Raw genomic sequence first — 19,904 nt, forward strand, 5'->3', positions numbered from 1 at the left:
CACTGGTAGAGTCAGGTGAGTCAGAGGTAGAGACAGGGAACTTAGTGGTAGAGTCACACACACGCACACACACATATATATATATATATATATATATATATATATATATATATATATATATATATATATATATATATATATATATATATATATATATATATATATACAAAATGCATACTTTATGAAATTAATCTAGCTTAATCCTAATCGCATTCCATTATTGCGACATTCTTAAAATTGACTGAGTTTTTTCTTTCCGTTTCAATATTTTCTGTATTTGTAAGTAGCACGCATTGTTTATTTTATGATAATAAGATTTTTTTTAATAACAGTGGCAATCCAATGCGGGTTCAAAGGGTAATAATTTTTTTTTAATTATATTCACATGATTCATACATAAGCTTTACATAGATTAGCCCGTATCGATTCTATAAGCTGTGCAGAGATTAGCCACAGACTGACTACAGCTGTACAGAGATTAGCACTGACTACGACTGTACAGAGATTAGCCACACACTGACTACAACTGTACAGAGATTAGCACTGACTACAGCTGTACAGAGATTAGCACTGACTACAGCTGTACAGAGATTAGCCACACACTGACTACAGCTGTACAGAGATAAGCCACAGACTACAGCTGTACAGGGATTAGCCACACACTGACTACGACTGTACAGAGATTTGCCACACACTGACTACGACTGTACAGAGATTTGCCACAGACTACAGCTGTACAGAGATAAGCCACACACTGACTACAGCTACAGAGATTAGCCACACACTGACTACAGCTGTACAGAGATTAGCCACACACTGACTACAGCTACAGAGATTAGCCACACACTGAATTCAGCTGTACAGAGATTAGCCACACACTGACTACAGCTGTACAGAGATTAGCACTGACTACAGCTGTACAGAGATTAGCCACACACTGGCTACAGCTGTACAGAAATTAGCCCCACACTGACTACAGCTGTACAGAGATTAGCCCCACACTGACTACAGCTGTACAGAGATTAGCCACACACTGACTACAACTGTACAGAGATTAGCCACACACTGACTACAGCTACAGAGATTAGCCACACACTGACTACAACTGTACAGAGATTAGCCACACACAGACTACAGCTGTACAGAGATTAGCCACACACAGACTACAGCTGTACAGAGATAAGCCACACACTGACTACAACTGTACAGAGATTAGCCACACACTGACTACAGCTGTACAGAGATTAGCCACACACTGACTACAGCTGTACAGAGATAAGCCACACACTGACTACAATTGTACAGAGATTAGCCACACACTGACTACAGCTGTACAGAGATTAGCCACAGACTAACTACAGCTTTGCAGAGATTAGCATTGACAACAGCTGTACAGAGATTAGCCACACACTGACTACAGCTGTACAGAGATTAGCCACACACTGGCTACAACTGTACAGAGATTAGCCACACACTGACTACAGCTGTACAGAGATTAGCCACAGACTACAGCTGTACAGAGATTAGCCACACACTGACTACAGCTGTACATAGTTGGGTTCCGAACGGTTAACTTCAAGGTTAAATAGGCATGACGTTTCTTCTTTCGACCACCGCGCCTCACATTAATTTGGCTAAATTTCATAATTTTGTATATAGACCTAAATATCAAGTATTTATAAATCGTAGGTCCTAATACTGAGAAAATCCACAGAACTATTTAACACACACACAGACTTACACGCACGCACACATACACACTTTAAAATATAAACATATCAACAAATAAACAATAAAAAAACATAAAAGGTATACATTTATTTGTCAATGTGTAAGTATCGACAAAACTTATACGGGTCATAGAAGCGGCTATAAGGACCCTAGTCCTAATACCGGCCGGACATTTTAGAACCCGGGTCCATATAGGAACTTTCTTTATAGCTATTTAAATTGTGATTGATTAATATAGATTTAAAGAAAATCAGTGTTTTGTACTACTCGTTCATAATTATATATAAGTTTTTTTTTTTTAAATCAATATTTAAATTTTTTAATTCAGTAAAATTGCATGAGTAAATACAATGGGCTGCCAAATTAACACAAAAAAATGTGCGGAAAATTATTACTTTATTATGAAACTGTAACGAATTCTTTAACATTAATTAAGCAGATAAGGCTCATAACTGGGGACAGCCACTCATCCCGGAGAGACAACTCCAAAATCAAAACAACTGCTGCCTTGTAGTTTGTTCTTTGTTGGACAAAGGCTACGGAAGCAAATCCAAAATAAAAATCAGGCTGAAATAGGAGTGAACGGTCTATATGGCAAATAAATAGTTGACAAGTAGGCCTACACTTAATTGTGTAGGAGGGAATCCCTTTCAACACTATAATTAAGAACGAAGAAGAAGAATTAAGCAATCATCTAAGTCAAATTTGATGACATATTGCATTGTCATTGAAACTTGACCCGTGTGCCAGGATATTGGTCCGTTTGAAGTAGTTGAAATCAAATACAAAAACAGGATCTGCGCCAACTTGATTGCAATTAGCTGTAGAAATTATAACAAAAGCATGTATGTATTTCTTTAACACAAAATGTGCTGAATTGATACTTCTAAAATAAAAAATAACTATGTAACAACATGCTCATTAGGTTAACAATATCCATATTAAATTTCTAATACATTTTAGTGTATTTATTGGAAGGTATTGTAAAAATGTTATAATAAAATCTGCGACTACTTAAACATTATATAGAAACAATTTAGAAATACTATTTTAAAATAGGCTGACATAGTGCTGTGGCTTAAAATATACTGGTGAAGTTCTATTATTGCGCAAAATGGAAGACATACAATTTAAACAGGGGAGATTAAATTTCTTGGTACAAGCGTAGTCGTAAATCCAGCTAAAACTTTAAAAAATGAAACATTATATAATCCTTGGGCGACCACCAGATTGCACGCAGCTTTTGTGCTACATTGTGTAAAATACAAGGAGCTTCCAAAATAATACTGTTAAGTCAATAACCTGAATAGTTATTGAGACACAGAATAAATGCCCCTATGGTTGGCAAAGCAGTTTTGTTGTTAATAAATCCAGGTATATGTGTTTCAGTATAAAAGAATGCGTTAAGGATTAAGTTAGATATATTGCATGCAGAATGTCTTTTGTGATATGCTTATAGATGAAAATATTAATCCTAATATATAAAAGACCATGTGCGCACCTCTCTCTCTCTCTGTCTCTCTCTCTCTCTCTCTCTCTCTCTCTCTCTCTCTCTCTCTCTCTCTCTCTCTCTCTGTCCACAACATTTTTGAGGCTATGTTATCAGTAAGTTCAGCGATATATGGAGAACTTAAAGACACGGACTTTTGTTGAAAATAGTATGGTGGATGTTTTAAATGTATAAACTAAATTTTATTTTAAGAAAAAAACATAACAATAAAGGCATATTCAAATGTAGAAACACATTTTTGATTATGCAAACGGAAAAGTATTTATTGTTGTGACAAGATCGCTAAAAACTATGACGTCACATATCACATGTTTAAACTAAGGAAACTACACAAAACTAATGGCGTCATCTTCCAATATTAGAATATGAAGAAATGAACTATTTCATTCAAATTTGATTTAGATCTATAGATCTACTAATCAAGACGTACGATATGAAATGTATACAATTTTCACAACCAAAAGTAATACAAATTACTTTTTAAAAAAACAACATAAATACCATTGAACAGCCGGGTTTTTAACAGAATCATTTGTCTCTTAATCAGTGTGTGCATTTAATACGGGGTTGTGTTGACTAATAGTGTATATAATTTGGTTTTAATTTTTCTAATAGCTATCGGTAGCCTAGGTTATTTTAAATGTGTCGGATGTTTACAAATTCAGTTATTTCTTTGCTTTGTCACTAATACCGTTCAACGTTTAGTAAAACTCGTCGCTTTTTGACCAATAACTATTTTATAAAATATTTTCCTCAAACAAGTACAACATTAATTTATATGCCTATAATTCACTTCTAACGGGTACCGACGGCTAGTATAAAATATTGGTCATCACTTGAAATGGTAATCTCTATTCGTTGATTGAACAGATAATGTGCGTGGTAATAACGTTAATGACGTTTGGAAAAAGACTGGATGGTAGAGAATAAAAGAAACAGAATTGTGCTGAGTTTGTACAAGGCTTCTATAAGAGAAAGTGCAACGGATTTGGGATTTTTTAATACATTATTATAAAAAGACCAGTGCTACAAGTAACTTTTCTCTACGGAGCTGTTACAATTTCATATATCGCAGGAGAATAGAGTTTTATTGAAATATTGAAAGAACAACGTGCTTTCAAAAAACCTGATATCTGAATTAGGTTTAACTAGAATACCCGTCATCCGTTGGATAACTGTGGGTTTCGGGGGTCATCCATCAAAAAACATCACGTCTGTCACTCAGAGGCATAGCGACCCTTCCTGGCGCCCGGGGACAAACTTTTCGATTTTAACCCCCCCTCCCAAGATTTCAATTTTCAACCCCCCCCCCCCTCAAACTTTTGATGTGCACCCCCCCCCCCCACTCAAACTTTCGATTTGAACCCCCCTCAACCTTTCAATTTATTTTTCCAAACCATTTTGGCGCCCCAACATATGTCCCCCCGCCCCCCCCTCCACCTCCCTCCACCTCCCCTTCCCCCCCCCCCCCCTCCTCGCTACGCTACTGCAGTGTCACTTATCGTCAAAAAAAAAACAGACCCCACTTTCAAAAAATTGTTTTTTATCTTTTAAAAACACCGAAAACACCGATTTCGGACTATCCCTTCATATACTGACTTCATAGGTGACCTACTCAACTCTACTTCACCTGCCCAGTGTCCCGCCAAGTCTCAGACAACATGTTTTTATCGTTTAAAAAACGATTCCAGCCGAGCATGTCTCTGACCACACTATCCTTTCATATGCTTAGGACAAAGAAACAGACAAACTCTACTTCACCAGCCCTGTATCCTGCCAAGTTCAGATGGGCAACTTTATTATTCACATCTAAAAAAAAAATTGAAAAAAAAAAATCATTGACGAATTGGTCTAGAACCTGTGCCACCCACATGAGAGCCGACCTCACTACCAAGTTAGCTATTTACTCTTGACATTATAAGTGAAGTTTTATACTATACTTTGAGTCTCCTTACGCGCATAGATCTAGATCTAACTCTAGTTCTAGTAGTAGTAACTTTCAAATTAAATTTTATCTTAAATTAGCCAAACAAAGATTTATATAAAATAAAGAAGGTCTGAAATTATCTAGATCTAGATAGAATTATCTAGATCTAGTCTAGATTCTACGACTCTTTTGCTTAAGTCTTCTTATGTTTAGTTTTTCTTGCTAGACCTAGAATCTAGATCTAATCATTAGCTACGCTTATAGGCCCGGAGCGAGCATTTCAAAATTACCATATTCCAAACAAAGATTTATATAAAATAATAAAGGTCTAAAATAGTTTAGTATATAGAAAATCATTATTATCTAAATCTAGATAGAAAATTATCTATATTTTAGATCTACGACTGAGCTATATCTAGAGTTTACGTCTATAATTTTGCACACTTAGCGGTATAGAAGCCGCGTATGAATCTTAAGTTATGCAAATAGGCCCCGCATCCAGCATTTCCTAATTAGCATATTTCATAGCTATACAAAAAAAGATTTATATAAAATAATAAAGGTCTAAAATAGTTTAGTATATAGAAACTCATTATTATCTAAATCTAGATAGAATTATCTATATTCTAGATCTACGACTGGTTTGCTAAAGTTTCGTTTTTTTTTATTGTATTTATAACTAATAAATCTTGGATTTGACCTAGATTTTTAGATTCTAGATTCTAGATCTAGATCTATAAATAACTTTCCTTCGACAGCTGATCTTTAGACCTAGAGAAATTTATTGTAAAACTAAATGAAAAAGACAGTTGAAAATTGATATAAGTGTTGGAACGTAATAAATACAGCAAACGGACGTATTGTTAAAGTTATGACCGACAGAAAATTAGATTTAGAACGCGTTAAACTTGTGAATGGGAACACAATTTTCTTCGATAGACGCCGCCATTTTATTGTACTAAAGAGTAAACAAAAACCTGTGACGTCACTATTCCCACAAAGTTTAGTCAAGGTTTTAACATTTTAAAAAAAAATGGGTTATTCTGCGTATGAATAAATCAATAAATTAATTAACGTCTTTAAATAAATTTGTGATTAACAGTCTGTCTGCATTAAAAAATTATTCTCTACCTACATACTATTTTACAGCTTTCCACGATGAGTGCAATCATGCGAGATATTCGATCAGGCAAACAAACAAAAAAACAAATATTCAAACATGTAAACAAACTTGACTTTTAGTAGTATACTAGAATACCCGTCATCCCTTGGATAACTGTGGGTTTCGGGGGTCATCCATCAAAAAACATCACGTCTGTCACTCAGAGGCATAGCGAGCCTTCCCGGCGCCCGGGGACAAACTTTTCGATTTTAACCCCCCCCCCAAGATTTCGATTTTCAACCCCCCCCCCTCAAACTTTTGATGTGCACCCCCTCCCCCCCCCCCCACTCAAACTTTCGATTTGAACCCCCCTCAACCTTTCAGTTTATTTTTCCAAACCATTTTGGCGCCCCAACATACGTCCCCCCGCCCCCCCCCCCTTCACCTCCCACCCGCCTCCCCTTCCCTCCCCCCCCGCCTCCCCTCCCCCCCCCGCCTCCCCTTCCCCCCCCCCCCCGCCTCCCCACCCGCCCCCCCCCCCTCCTCGCTACGCTACTGCAGTGTCACTTATCGTCACAAAAACAGAGCCCACATTCAAAAATATGTTTCTTATCTTTTAAAAACACCGAAAACACCGATTTCGGACTATCCCTTCATATACTGACGTCACATGTGACCTACTCAACTCTACTTCACCTGCCCAGTGTCCCGCCAAGTCTCAGACAACATGTTTTTATCGTTTAAAAAACGATTCCAGCCGAGCATGTCTCTGACCACACTATCCTTTCATATGGTTAGGACAAAGAAACAGATGAACTCTACTTCACCTGCCCTGTATCCTGCCAAGTTCAGATAGGCAACTTTATCATTAACATCTAAAAAAAAAATAGAAAAAAAATATCATTTTTTATCATTAACATCTAAAAAAAAAAAAATTGAAAAAAAATATCATTGACATATTGGTCTAGAACCTGTACCACTCGCATGAGAGCGGACTACGCTACAAACTTAGCTATTTACTCGTGACGTCACAAATGAATTTTTATACTATACTTTGATGCAACTTGATTTCGAGCGTCTAGTCTAGAAGTAGTAACTTTCAAATTAAATTTTATCTTAAATTAGCCAAACAAAGATTTATATAAAATAATTAAGGCCTGAAATAGATTCTAGATGTATTAAGGCCTGAAATAGATTCTAGATGTAGAATTTACATTAAGTCTAGATTTAGAATTTACATTGAGTTTAGTGATCTAGATCTAGGCTAGATTCATAAATTTCCTTCGACAGCTGATCTTTAGATCTAGAGAAATTTATTGTAAAACTAAATGAAAAAAGACAGTTGAAAATTGATATAAGTGTTGGAACGTAATAAATACAGCAAACGGACGTATTGTTAAAGTTATGACCGACAGAAAATTAGATTTAGAACGCGTTAAACTTTGGAATGGGAACACAATTTTCTTCGATAGACGCCGCCATTTTATTGTACTAAAGAGTCAACAAAAAACTCTGACGTCACTATCAAGGGACGTCACTATCCCCACAAAGTTTATTCAAAGTATTAACATTTTTAAAAAAAATACGGTTAATTTAACAATGAATAAATCAATAAATTAATTAACGTCTTTAAATAAATTTGTGATTAACAGTCTGTCTGCATTAAAAAATTATTCTCTACCTACATACTATTTTACAGCTGTCCCGGTAGAGTCGAACATATCACAATAGTCAATCAGGCAAACAAACAAATAAATATTCAAACATGTAAACAAACTTGACTTTTAGTAGTATATAGATAGATAGATAGATGATTCTTGCACTAATAAACCGGGAGTGATCTCCCATAAACTTTCTCAAATATTCGTATGTAGTTGTTGAACGGGATCAGAATGAAGAGGAAAAGAATTCAAAGGCAATGTTACAGGTGTTCCATTTTTCCCTTCTCCAACATCGAGAAGCCATTTTGCGAAACGTTGTATGTCAGGAAGAGCTCAAAACAAAGCTTTGAAGACTGTCTCAGACGACTGTAGGAGATACCAAAAGCGAATGGGGACATACTGCTGCGGGTACACACTTTTGCGCAAGCCTGGATAGCGAGGGAGGGGGGGGGGGGTTAGAGACTCGGCGTACGTGCGTGGTGTCCCGCATGGAGAGAGAATTATATATAGAGATGATCGTCAAAAAAAAAAAAAAATATATATATATATATATATATGCCTATATATATATATATATATATATATATATATATATAATATATATATATATATATATATATATATATATATAACAACATATATCAGATACTTCCAAGGTTATGAGTAAAACCTTATCACATAAGCAATGTTTGCATCGACGTGAACATCTCAGCATAGCCATATCGAATACAGAATATTATGTTTACTAATTTTAGCTTGACGCTAATTCAACATTACCATTTGTTTTCTTCAGCGGACTGTGTGCGCTAAGGTAGCGGCAGATAAAATTGGGGTGCCCTACCACGGACAACCGTCGGGGTGTCGCAAATCAGATACCTGGATTTTAAATTTTTATTTTTTTATTTTTTATAGCAGAAATTTGATTGGAACGTGGTTATGTAAAAAGAACAAAGGGAAAGAACTCAGTCAATAATTTTGCAAAATTATCTAGGCTTGGTTATTTCCCTTGAGTATCGAACGATTTTAGGAACACGAGGGGGGGGGGGGGGGATTGGGGGAGGCGTCTTTTATGGACGACTCCCAAATAAACTTTTAAAATCATTTAACTCTTGGCATTTATCGAATGGCCATTCTTATCTATCATTTCTGCCAACATTAGTATTAACGATACACGAACACCGCACCTGACATTCACGGCAATGTAACAATCCCAACCACACGCCTACAAACAAAACCCAACCACACGCCTACTAACAAATCCCAACCACACGCCTACAAACAAACCTAAACTGAAATTCTACACTGCCACAGAACCTAGCATCAACCTTAAACAAAACACACAACCGAGAAACAACTCTTTAAAAAAACATGGTAAACACGGGTAAGCGTCTATTAGACTGAAGGAGTATTGTGTTGTACCGAAAAAAAACACAAATTCAGTAGTATCAGTTACCAGATCGGTAAAACATTTCTCTACAACAAAATTTCAGCGGGCGCAAAAGTTCTATTCATTTGTCTATCCAAACAACAATGCATCAACTGCTACCAACAACAGCAGACATGTCACCTCCTACCAATTTCAGAACACGCGTCTCAAGTTTCTCTGTAAAAGCAAACTTTAATCCTGCTCGCACCTCACTAACCAAAATACTTGCTGTTTCGTCGTGAAATGTCATAAGGTGTTCTTTATATGGATCAGATGTAAAATGCGAATTATGCACATCTTGTCGGCGCGACGTAAAAATAAAATAAACGCACAATTTACGGTTCGAACCCACGACCTTGAGTTAAAGAGTCTCATGCTCTACCGACTGAACTAGCCGATTAATTACTAATGCAGATCTACAAAAAAAAAAATAAAAAAAAATTGACATGGCAGATAATAAAGAAGGGTTTAGGCTACAATTATATGTCATTAGCTGAGTTGTTGGACCAATCAATGTATATCATTAGTTGGACCAGTGAAAGTAAAACTTTTTTTAAAAGTCGGATATAGGCCTACAGGTGTGTCAATTAGAACAGGAAAAGAAGTTGGGCGACAATAGCAATGGCTGAGGCTGTTGGGCTCTGTCCGAACTACAGAAATTTAGAATGTTCTGTAGGCCGTGAGACTCTGACTGAAATAGGTTTAATTTAATTTATATGATTAGCCTAATAGATCTAAATAGAGTTCTTTAAAGAACATGTATTTATTTTTTCCTATTAAATCTAACGATATTTTTTTAATAGAATAAAATATGTTTCGATAAATTAGGCTTTTCTCTTTTCGACACTTTCTGATTCGGCAGTACAGGTATAACCCACTCTGTTTTTAATTTGTTGTCTAACAGCTGTTGCACAACGTGAAACAAAACTAACCCGTCTCTGCCTTAAGGGCAAAGTCGTAAAATTGTTTACTACATGCATATTTTAAATCTCTCGTGCTCATTAAAATAAGGAAAATCCTACCCCGCCCAGCGTCGAGGCGTCAACTGATGAACCGAGGCGTCAACGGATGAACTGGATGAGTCAACGTTTGAACTCGATGTCAACGGATGAACTCAATGCGTCAACGGATGAATTCGAGGAGTCAACGGATGAATTCGACGCGTCAACGGATGAATTCGATGCGTCAACGGATGAACTCGAGGCGTCAACGGATGAACTCGAGGCGTCAACGGATGAACTCGAGGCGTCAACGGATGAACTCGAGGCGTCAACGGATGAACTCGAGGCGTCAACGGATGAACTCGAGGCGTCAACGGATGAACTCGAGGCGTCAACAGATGAACTCGAGGCGTCAACGTATGAACTCGAGTCGTCAACAGTTGAACTGGATGAGTCAACGGATGAACTCGAGGCGTCAACGGATGAACTCAATGCGTCAACGGATGAATTCGAGGAGTCAACGGATGAATTCGACGCGTCAACGGATGAATTCGATGCGTCAACGGATGAACTCGAGGCGTCAACGGATGAACTCGAGGCGTCAACGGATGAACTCGAGGCGTCAACGGATGAACTCGAGGCGTCAACGGATGAACTCGAGGCGTCAACGGATGAACTCGAGGCGTCAACGTATGAACTCGAGTCGTCAACAGATGAACTGGATGAGTCAACGTTTGAACTCGATGTCAACGGATGAACTCAATGCGTCAACGGATGAATTCGAGGAGTCAACGGATGAATTCGACGCGTCAACGGATGAATTCGATGCGTCAACGGATGAACTCGAGGCGTCAACGGATGAACTCGAGGCGTCAACGGATGAACTCGAGGTGTCAACGGATGAACTCGAGGCGTCAACGGATGAATTCGACGCGTCAACGGATGAATTCGATGCGTCAACGGATGAACTCGAGGCGTCAACGGATGAACTCGAGGCGTCAACGGATGAACTCGAGGCGTCAACGGATGAACTCGAGGCGTCAACGGATGAACTCGAGGCGTCAACGGATGAACTCGAGGCGTCAACGGATGAACTCGAGGCGTCAACGGATGAACTCGAGGCGTCAACGGATGAACTCGAGGCGTCAACGGATGAACTCGAGGCGTCAACAGATGAACTGGATGAGTCAACGGATGAACTCGAGGCGTCAACGGATGAACTCAAACTGTTGTATGTACTTTACCCACAAGCAAGTATGACCTGGCTAAAAATAGGCTGTGTTTTGTTTATAATGTTTTTATTGTGGGTTGGATGGGAAGGGGAGGGGGTGGGAATTAAAGGCCTACGGTTTGTTGTAATGTGTTACAGTGATGACCGATGACACTGTCACTGACATTTAATACCACGTGACATCACGCCGCACACACCCAATGTGAGGTTTCCCGCACACGATTATAATGTATAGCAGTATAATGAGAAGATAGTTGTGGGGAGATGTGGGGGGGGGATGACCTAATATAAGTAACTCAATAATTTATAAGCCAGTCGATATAAAAACTGAATATTGTTTTCTACGGTAAGCATGTTTAAATAGGTGTATGATATAATCTAAGTAACTCAATAATTTATAAGCCAGTCGATATAAAAACTGAATATTCTTTTCTGATGCACATGTTGTTTTTTTTTTTTTTTTGTGACTCACAGAAAAATAAAGCGTTATTGTGCTGACGCTTATTAAAACAAACACCGCCCAACGTGGGGCTCGAACCCACGACCCTGAAATTAAGAGTCTCATGCTCTACCGACTGAGCTAGCCAGGCTTCAGCTATAATTACCTGTAAAACTAAATTTATCAGGACAGTAGGTGAGGCTTTCAGTTGTTTCGTTAATTTACGTTGGAGGAATCAGATTTTTGTTTGTTTGTTCAATGCCATCTTTGTAACAAATGTGAGACCACGATATTTAGAGTCTCGCGCTCCACCGACTGAGAAAGTCAGGCATCCAAGAGAGGGAAATTTATTCCCAACTTTAATAAGCTACCGATCATTTTGGGGTCTTTTTTCAACCTTAGATTCATATTGTTTAAAATCGACAGACCCATACAAATCGTGCGCTTTAGCTTAGAAAACTGTTTGCAGTATAACTCATCATTTATGAACGAAATTTTGAAAATTCGATTTTTTTGTGTGTGGGGAAAAACATTTCTTTGCTTTTTTTTTTTACTTTTGGTAAGAATGTTAAACTAATCAATTAATTAAGACCGTCTAACATTAACAATGGATATTGTTGGATATTCCATGTTTCTATAGGGCTTTTAAGTAGGTCACAACTTCTCGTTCTAGTACTATGCAGCTAGTAGATTTCGAGACCGTAGACTTACAAGCCCTATACAGTAGGCCTATATCTGTCTCGTGGTTATCCATATAACCCAATACCTTACAGTATATCCTTATCGTTATTATCCATATAACCCAATACCTTACAGTATATCCTTATCGTTATTATCCATATAACCCAATACCTTACAGTATATCATTATCGTTATTATCCATATAACACAATAACTTACAGTATATCCTTATCGTTATTATCCATATAACCCAATACCTTACAGTATATCCTTATCGTTATTATCCATATAACCAAATACCTTACAGTATATCATTATCGTTATTATCCATATAACACAATAACTTACAGTATATCCTTATCGTTATTATCCATATAACCCAATACCTTACAGTATATCCTTATCGTTATTATCCATATAACCAAATACCTTACAGTATATCCTTATCGTTATTATCCATATAACCCAATACCTTACAGTATATCCTTATCGTTATTATCCATATAACCCAATACCTTACAGTATATCATTATCGTTATTATCCATATAACACAATAACTTACAGTATATCCTTATCGTTATTATCCATATAACCCAATACCTTACAGTATATCCTTATCGTTATTATCCATATAACCAAATACCTTACAGTATATCATTATCGTTATTATCCATATAACACAATAACTTACAGTATATCCTTATCGTTATTATCCATATAACCCAATACCTTACAGTATATCCTTATCGTTATTATCCATATAACCAAATACCTTACAGTATATCCTTATCGTTATTATCAAAGTCCATATAACCCAATACCATTAGTTTTAATTGCATGGATAACCCTTGGAAAATGAATAAATCATTTGCACGCAGGATACGCCAGAGGTGTAGTTTGTGAGAACCGTTGTGGGCCAACTTCAAGGAACCAGAACCTCTGATTCAAAGCCTACTTTCGATTTCTGCCCCAGGTGAGTACTCGAATAGATTGTTACGGCCTGCGCTCTTCTTTCATGTTTTCTTTCACCCGTCGTAGAAAAGAAAAGGAAGCGAGGAGTTGCGCCCCCTTTGTATAACAAAAGAAGTCCTAAACGAGTTGCAGCCCTTCTAAAAAAGGTTCGGGTCCTTTTATCCTAGATGAAATGCAGCTCATTTGTGGTCGAGAGTATGAAAAAAACGTCATTTCTCGTGCAATATTTTCCATGTTATTATTACCAGTGAAGTCCCAGGAGTAAGGCAAGCCTAGGACTAGCTAGTCAGTATTCACAGAGGAAGTTTTCGTCATGTGTTGAATCAAAATGTAGCCACAAAAGTTGTTGTGTCGTGTGCATAATGTGTCAATTCCATGAATAGACGGTAGGTTTGTAGCGACAGTGTAAATCATTATAAGCTATTGTTGTCGATCCACCGTTCTAGTTTCGTAAACAAAAACCTGGGTTGCCAATCGCAAACTGTGGGAGAACGGTTCTAAAATTTTTGATGGTCGAGACACAATCAAGCCCATAATAATTTAATTAAAAGTTCGTTTAGAAAAAATATATCTCTAATTAATTTTTTAAATAATTTAAATTAAAAAAGAAACAACCCTTCTTTTTGTTTATAATATATAACTAGCCGAGCAGCGACGTAGCATACGCCGCTATTTACTTGTTTCATATATGTGAATTCGAAAATATTTTGCATTGAAACACTATCAGTAGCTTGTGAAGGACGATTACCCTCACCCTCCCTCCCCCCCCCCCCTCCCAAAGCAGCCGTCCGTGACGACAGTTTACAGAGGACAATGAAAAGATTAAGCAGACTTTGTCCCCCCCCCCCCCCCTTAGTTTCAAATCGTTTAAATTATCTTCCCCTAATAGCCGTCACCAATTCGACCCGGCGCTATTATTGTAAACAATCGGTGTGAACCACAGCTCACCAGACTGTAGCGATATGGTCATTTCCACATGTCAGGATGGCGATAAGAGGGCGGTTCGGCGAGCATACGTGGTGTCCCGCAAGAATAAGATCCCCATGTAGAGAATTTTTTTATATTTATATAGATAGTGCATAAACTAAATAGAGAAAATAAAGTTTAGCCCATCAGATTTCAAGTTACATTAAAATACATTAGCAGGTGGATCATATGTCCTTAAACCAAGGGGAAGTAACCAAGAGACACGGTTACCGGACTTTGCGTTGCGTCGACTAGGATTAGCGTAGTATGTAAACGTTAAGACAGTGAGCTTAGCAACTACAGAAATTTCCCTAACATTGTTATCTTGAGATGTACACACATATTTTGGTTTGTTTATGTGCTGGCTTATATTGAGTTTTATTTAATACCTCAATACAATGATTCAGATTTCTAAAACATGTTTATGAAGCATAACAAAATAAAAAGAAAAGTATAGTAAAATTTATTCTAGTTTATGGATATTTTTATTTTTAATCCATAAAAATATATTTTTAAAAAAATGTTCGCCCAACGTGGGGCTCGAACCCACGACCCTGAGATTAAGAGTCTCATGCTCTACCGACTGAGCTAGCCAGGCTGATGTGTTGCGATAACACAGCTACATAGTAGATCCACTGTGCTACATAAATAACAATTTAGAACAACTTTAGATCGATGTCTAATCAATGTCAACCCTTGCTTTCCAAATTTCCATGTACAATTAACTGAGTCGGCCTCTGTTCTTATTTTACCTAATTCTGGCTTCTAACAACACAAGAAAACAGTCTAGTCTCTTTCAAAATTAGATGAAGTTTTCATTTAATTCAATTTTTATTTTAGCGCACCTCAAGGGTTCACAACTGTTGAGCCTAGAGACGCGGGATCAGCTCTAAACTACCAATGACGGTGTTTTCATATTGGCACAATTGTCTCAAATAATTGATAAAATAACTGGATGAGGGTGGATAGATTTAAACTAAATACGACCAGCTGTATGAGAGGGGGAAAAAAACTGCATTTGAAGAGGGATAGAATTTTTTCTAAAAAATAGTCGCCCAACGTGGGGCTCGAACCCACGACCCTGAGATTAAGAGTCTCATGCTCTACCGACTGAGCTAGCCGGGCTGTGGTAAAATCATAATAGAATTCAATGGGTAGGCTAATGAGCATCATGATCAGACGTTGGTATTTTGCTTTGAATTGACAACAGAGAAGCAGACATGGAATTTAATATCACGAGCCGACCCGCGGCGTATCATACGCCGCTATTTAGTTGTTTTATTTTCTACTTTTCAGTAATTCATAATTTGTGAATTCGACAGTACCAATGCTGCCACTGAAAATATTTGCTTTAAAACTTTAAAACCCTCCTTTTCCCCAACCCCTACCCACCCCCCCCCCCCACCCCCACCGACGTGAAAGCAGCCTCCACTTAGTTACTTCCCCTAAGTATAAAATAGTTTTAAAGTAAATTATCTGCCCCTAAAAGCCGTCACTAAACCCGGCTCTACGATGTAAACATTTAGCGTGAACTACAGCTCACCAGGCCATGTGGGGTGGGGGTGGTTGCGATATGCCTAGAGAGGAAAAGAGGTGACTTCTCGGCGCGCTTAGAGCTTGTTTTCTAACGTCTCTCAGAAGAGAATTATATATATAGAGATTATATAGATTATTGTTTGATGATGCAAGAAACACACACGTATAGCCTATATATCAAAGCGAAAATGTTTGTAAACACCTCAGTACTGTGTGTAACTAAATACAATTATTGTCATACGTTAAATGAGAGACGAAAGAAAGTGTATGGTTGTCATGAACCCACGCTGTTCCTTTAGCTGATTATAGTGCTACATTCACAGAAAAAAAGAATTTCCAAAAGTTTTCTTTTTAGAATAAAAAATAAATATTTAATACTCCAAAAGGCCTTTTTGTTGATATAAGAAAAAATATACCATCAATATACCATCCATATAAATCGCACAAGCGCTCATCACATTGTATATTTACACATTAAAATGTTGTAGGCACTTTTATTTTCATCACATTCTCTAGTGTTCACATATAATATTTAATAACAGGCATAACCGAAAGATGTATCTCTAGAGTTCACTTAAAATATTTAGTAAGAGACTTTACCAAAATGAATGAATAACTAGATAATGAATGTTTATCGCGTATAGGTAAAAAGTGATCAGTTACGCTGTGTTTTGAAACAAAAATGACGCCCGACGTGGGGCTCGAACCCACGACCCTGAGATTAAGAGTCTCATGCTCTACCGACTGAGCTAGCCAGGCTTCAAGTACATACATCTCTAAAATTAAATTGATCACTTTCATTAATTAATTCCGCGATATTCGTCAGATGAATTCAATTATTAAAACGTTTTTCTTAACTCAGCTTCGCGTTTGTTTGTTTGGATGTTTGTTGTTAAAATTGACATCGAAAATTAGCCCACTTCTGATTGCTCTAGAGACCTGAAATTTGGCATGCATGCTACTTTCGCCTAACAATTTCAGATGCAATCATAAAAACTAGCAATTAGTGACCGTAATTAGCTTAATTTAATTACGCCCCAAGGACCATAAAATTGAGGACATGATTTCTAAAGATACCGACAAGACGTGAGGCCTATTGACACAGTTACTTCGGCCCCAATCGATGTGAGCGCGCTGGCCGTGATCGTATAGTGGTTAGTACTTCGCGTTGTGGCCGCGACAACCCAGGTTCGAATCCTGGTCGCTCAAGATTTTTAGTCCGTGTATTTATAAACACTTTTTTAAAAACCACGTTTTTCATGTGTAGCAACGGACTAAAAAGGAGAAAATAAAATACTTAAAAAAAACTTTTTAAAAAACCACGTTTTTTATGTGTAGCAACGGACTAAAAAGGAGAACTGACACGATAACACATTGTTAACGGTGACACGGTTGGTACGCTGGGCATGCTAAAATACACATAAACACGTTTTTCCTTAACTCAGCTTCGCGTTTATTCCCACGTTTTCTTTAACTTGCTTTCTCTGTGTGTTTATTTATTTATTTATTTGTTTGTCTTTCCAATCCAATCTTGCGATCGAAATTTCTGGCACTTCCCAGTTAGCTAGCGCGCTGAAATTTTCAGGGAAGCTTTCTTTTGGATGACCATTGAATATTCAATTGTTATTATTACTAAATTGATCAATGGAAACATTTTATTGAGCATTTTAGACCGCTATATAATCTATATATATAATTCTCCTCTGCTAGCCATTAGAAAAAAAACCAGCGACGCGTACCTCGCGCGCAGTGAAGCGAACGATCACATGTCGCCACAGGCTTAGGGGCAGAGAATTTAGCTTGAACCGAGTTTAAACTTACAGGAGGTAGGACAGTTTGGGGGAGACGATATGGTCGAGTGGTTGGGCACACGATTGCTATCCCACTCGACACGGGTTCATATCTATGTGTACTAGTCAGTAACGTATTCAAACAACGTGTTTTTTACGAGTTGTCTTTTTACGAGTTGTCTTTTTACGAGTTGTCTTTTTACGAGTTGTCTTTTTACGAGTTGTCTTCGTTTACCCAAAAAAAGTGAAAAGATAAAATCGATAGCAAGATTTTAATGCAAACAAACAGACAAAGACTAAAAAGTAGAAAATAATAATCATTAAAAAAGTTTTAAAAAACCCACGTTTTCTGATTGAACTAAAAAGTAGAAAATAAATGCTATAGGCCCTACATCACAATAATGCAAGCGATCACTCTACTATAAGCGAGCAAAAACGTGGGGCGCCGTGATTTTCTTACAGTTTCTAATACTGTTGACTCTCTACAAGCTCCCTAATAAAAGTCAATAGTATTATCTAATCAATAGTAATATAACTTTTACTTCGGCGCCCCACGTTTTTCATCGCTTATAGTAGAGTGATCGCTTGCATTATTGTGATGTAGGGCCTATAGCATTTATTTTCTACTTTTTAGTTCAATCAGAAAACGTGGGTTTTTTAAAACTTTTTTAATGATTATTATTTGTTTGTTTATGGGAGATTTGATCACGTGATTCGTGAGTAGATCTCCACGCCAGCAACGTAAATTACACCCTTTCTCTCTTTAAAGCGTATCGGTCGCTCAAGATTTTTTTAGTCCGTATATTTAAAAACACTTAGTCAAGTCATACTTAATCAAGTGATTAGATAAAGTAGAAAATAAACTATATAAAAAACTTTTTAAAAACCACGTTTTTCATGTGTAGCAACGGACTAAAAAGGAGAAAATAAAATACTTAAAAAAACTTTTTAAAAAACCACGTTTTTCTTGTGGACTAAAAAGTAGAAAATAAATTTTCATACATTTGATGACAAAAAACGTGGGTCGGGCAGATGGGTCGGGAACTTTGATGGTGAACGTACCCACGTTTTTTGTCATCAAATGTATGAAAATTTATTTTCTACTTTTTAGTCCACAAGAAAAACGTGGTTTTTTAAAAAGTTTTTTTAAGTATTTTATTTTTTTTGTTCAATCGCAATACTAATACTAGTAACTTACGTAATTTTTTTTTCTCTTCTTATTCCGTATTACCTACATCTGTTCAGTGCTACTTACAGAAGTGTTCAGTGCTACTAACAGAAGTGTTGAGTGCTACTAACAGAAGTGTTAGTCAAGAAGTCAATAACGTCAAAAAGCCACGAACAAGATTCCCTAGTGTAGTAGTGTTGTGTGTTTTACTCACAAGCTTCCCACACCGGAAGGCCAAACATGCCCAAAAGTGGTGGATTTTAATTGGCTGTTAGTTTTTATGAAGGTGAGAAACCAGGTTTGATATGCAGACGCCTGGAGGGGAGAAATGCGGGAAAAGAGATTAAGTTAACATCAAGGATTATGGGTCATTTATCCTTACATAGTTTTACTCAGTTTGTTAAGGATAAGTTTGCATGTTTTAAAATATTTTTGATCTAGGTATTCAGGTCTGTCAGCTTTATGTTGGTAGGTGTGTAGCAAGATGCTGTGATCATCTTTCATTATATACGGTACGTTTATGGATTTATGTTACGTCATATGTATTAGACAAAGAGGAAAGCTATAGAGCAAGGCCTTAGACACAGAGCATTGCTTGTGTTTGCTAGTTCAGTGTATGGTAAGGTTTTGACTAAGTATAATGTATTTTGTAAGCGTGAAGATTTGGGATATCGGCGGTCGAGGAATTAAAATTTTCCTCCACAGAAGAACGTGAACTACTGTAGTAAAAATTTAATTCAAAAAAGTAACGCCCAACGTGGGGCTCGAACCCACGACCCTGAGATTAAGAGTCTCATGCTCTACCGACTGAGCTAGCCGGGC

At 37.3% G+C, this 19,904-nt stretch overlaps 5 non-coding genes across 5 annotated transcripts; all 5 read right to left on the bottom strand.

Moving 5' to 3' along the window:
* Positions 1-12,046: 12,046 nt before the first annotated feature.
* On the bottom strand, positions 12,047-12,119 carry Trnak-cuu (transfer RNA lysine (anticodon CUU)). Its single transcript has one exon. It is a non-coding gene; the product is annotated as a tRNA-Lys (tRNA).
* Positions 12,120-15,113: 2,994 nt separating this feature from the next.
* On the bottom strand, positions 15,114-15,186 carry Trnak-cuu (transfer RNA lysine (anticodon CUU)). The gene has a single exon. It is a non-coding gene; the product is annotated as a tRNA-Lys (tRNA).
* A 454-nt stretch (positions 15,187-15,640) lies between these two features.
* Trnak-cuu (transfer RNA lysine (anticodon CUU)) lies at positions 15,641-15,713 on the bottom strand. Its single transcript has one exon. It is a non-coding gene; the product is annotated as a tRNA-Lys (tRNA).
* Positions 15,714-16,810: 1,097 nt separating this feature from the next.
* Trnak-cuu (transfer RNA lysine (anticodon CUU)) lies at positions 16,811-16,883 on the bottom strand. Its single transcript has one exon. It is a non-coding gene; the product is annotated as a tRNA-Lys (tRNA).
* A 2,948-nt stretch (positions 16,884-19,831) lies between these two features.
* Positions 19,832-19,904, bottom strand: Trnak-cuu (transfer RNA lysine (anticodon CUU)). The gene has a single exon. It is a non-coding gene; the product is annotated as a tRNA-Lys (tRNA).

Source organism: Physella acuta, unplaced genomic scaffold (assembly GCF_028476545.2).
Source record: "Physella acuta isolate Inbredline_101_S28 unplaced genomic scaffold, ASM2847654v3 ptg000028l, whole genome shotgun sequence".
Lineage (NCBI taxonomy): Eukaryota > Metazoa > Mollusca > Gastropoda > Physidae > Physella > Physella acuta.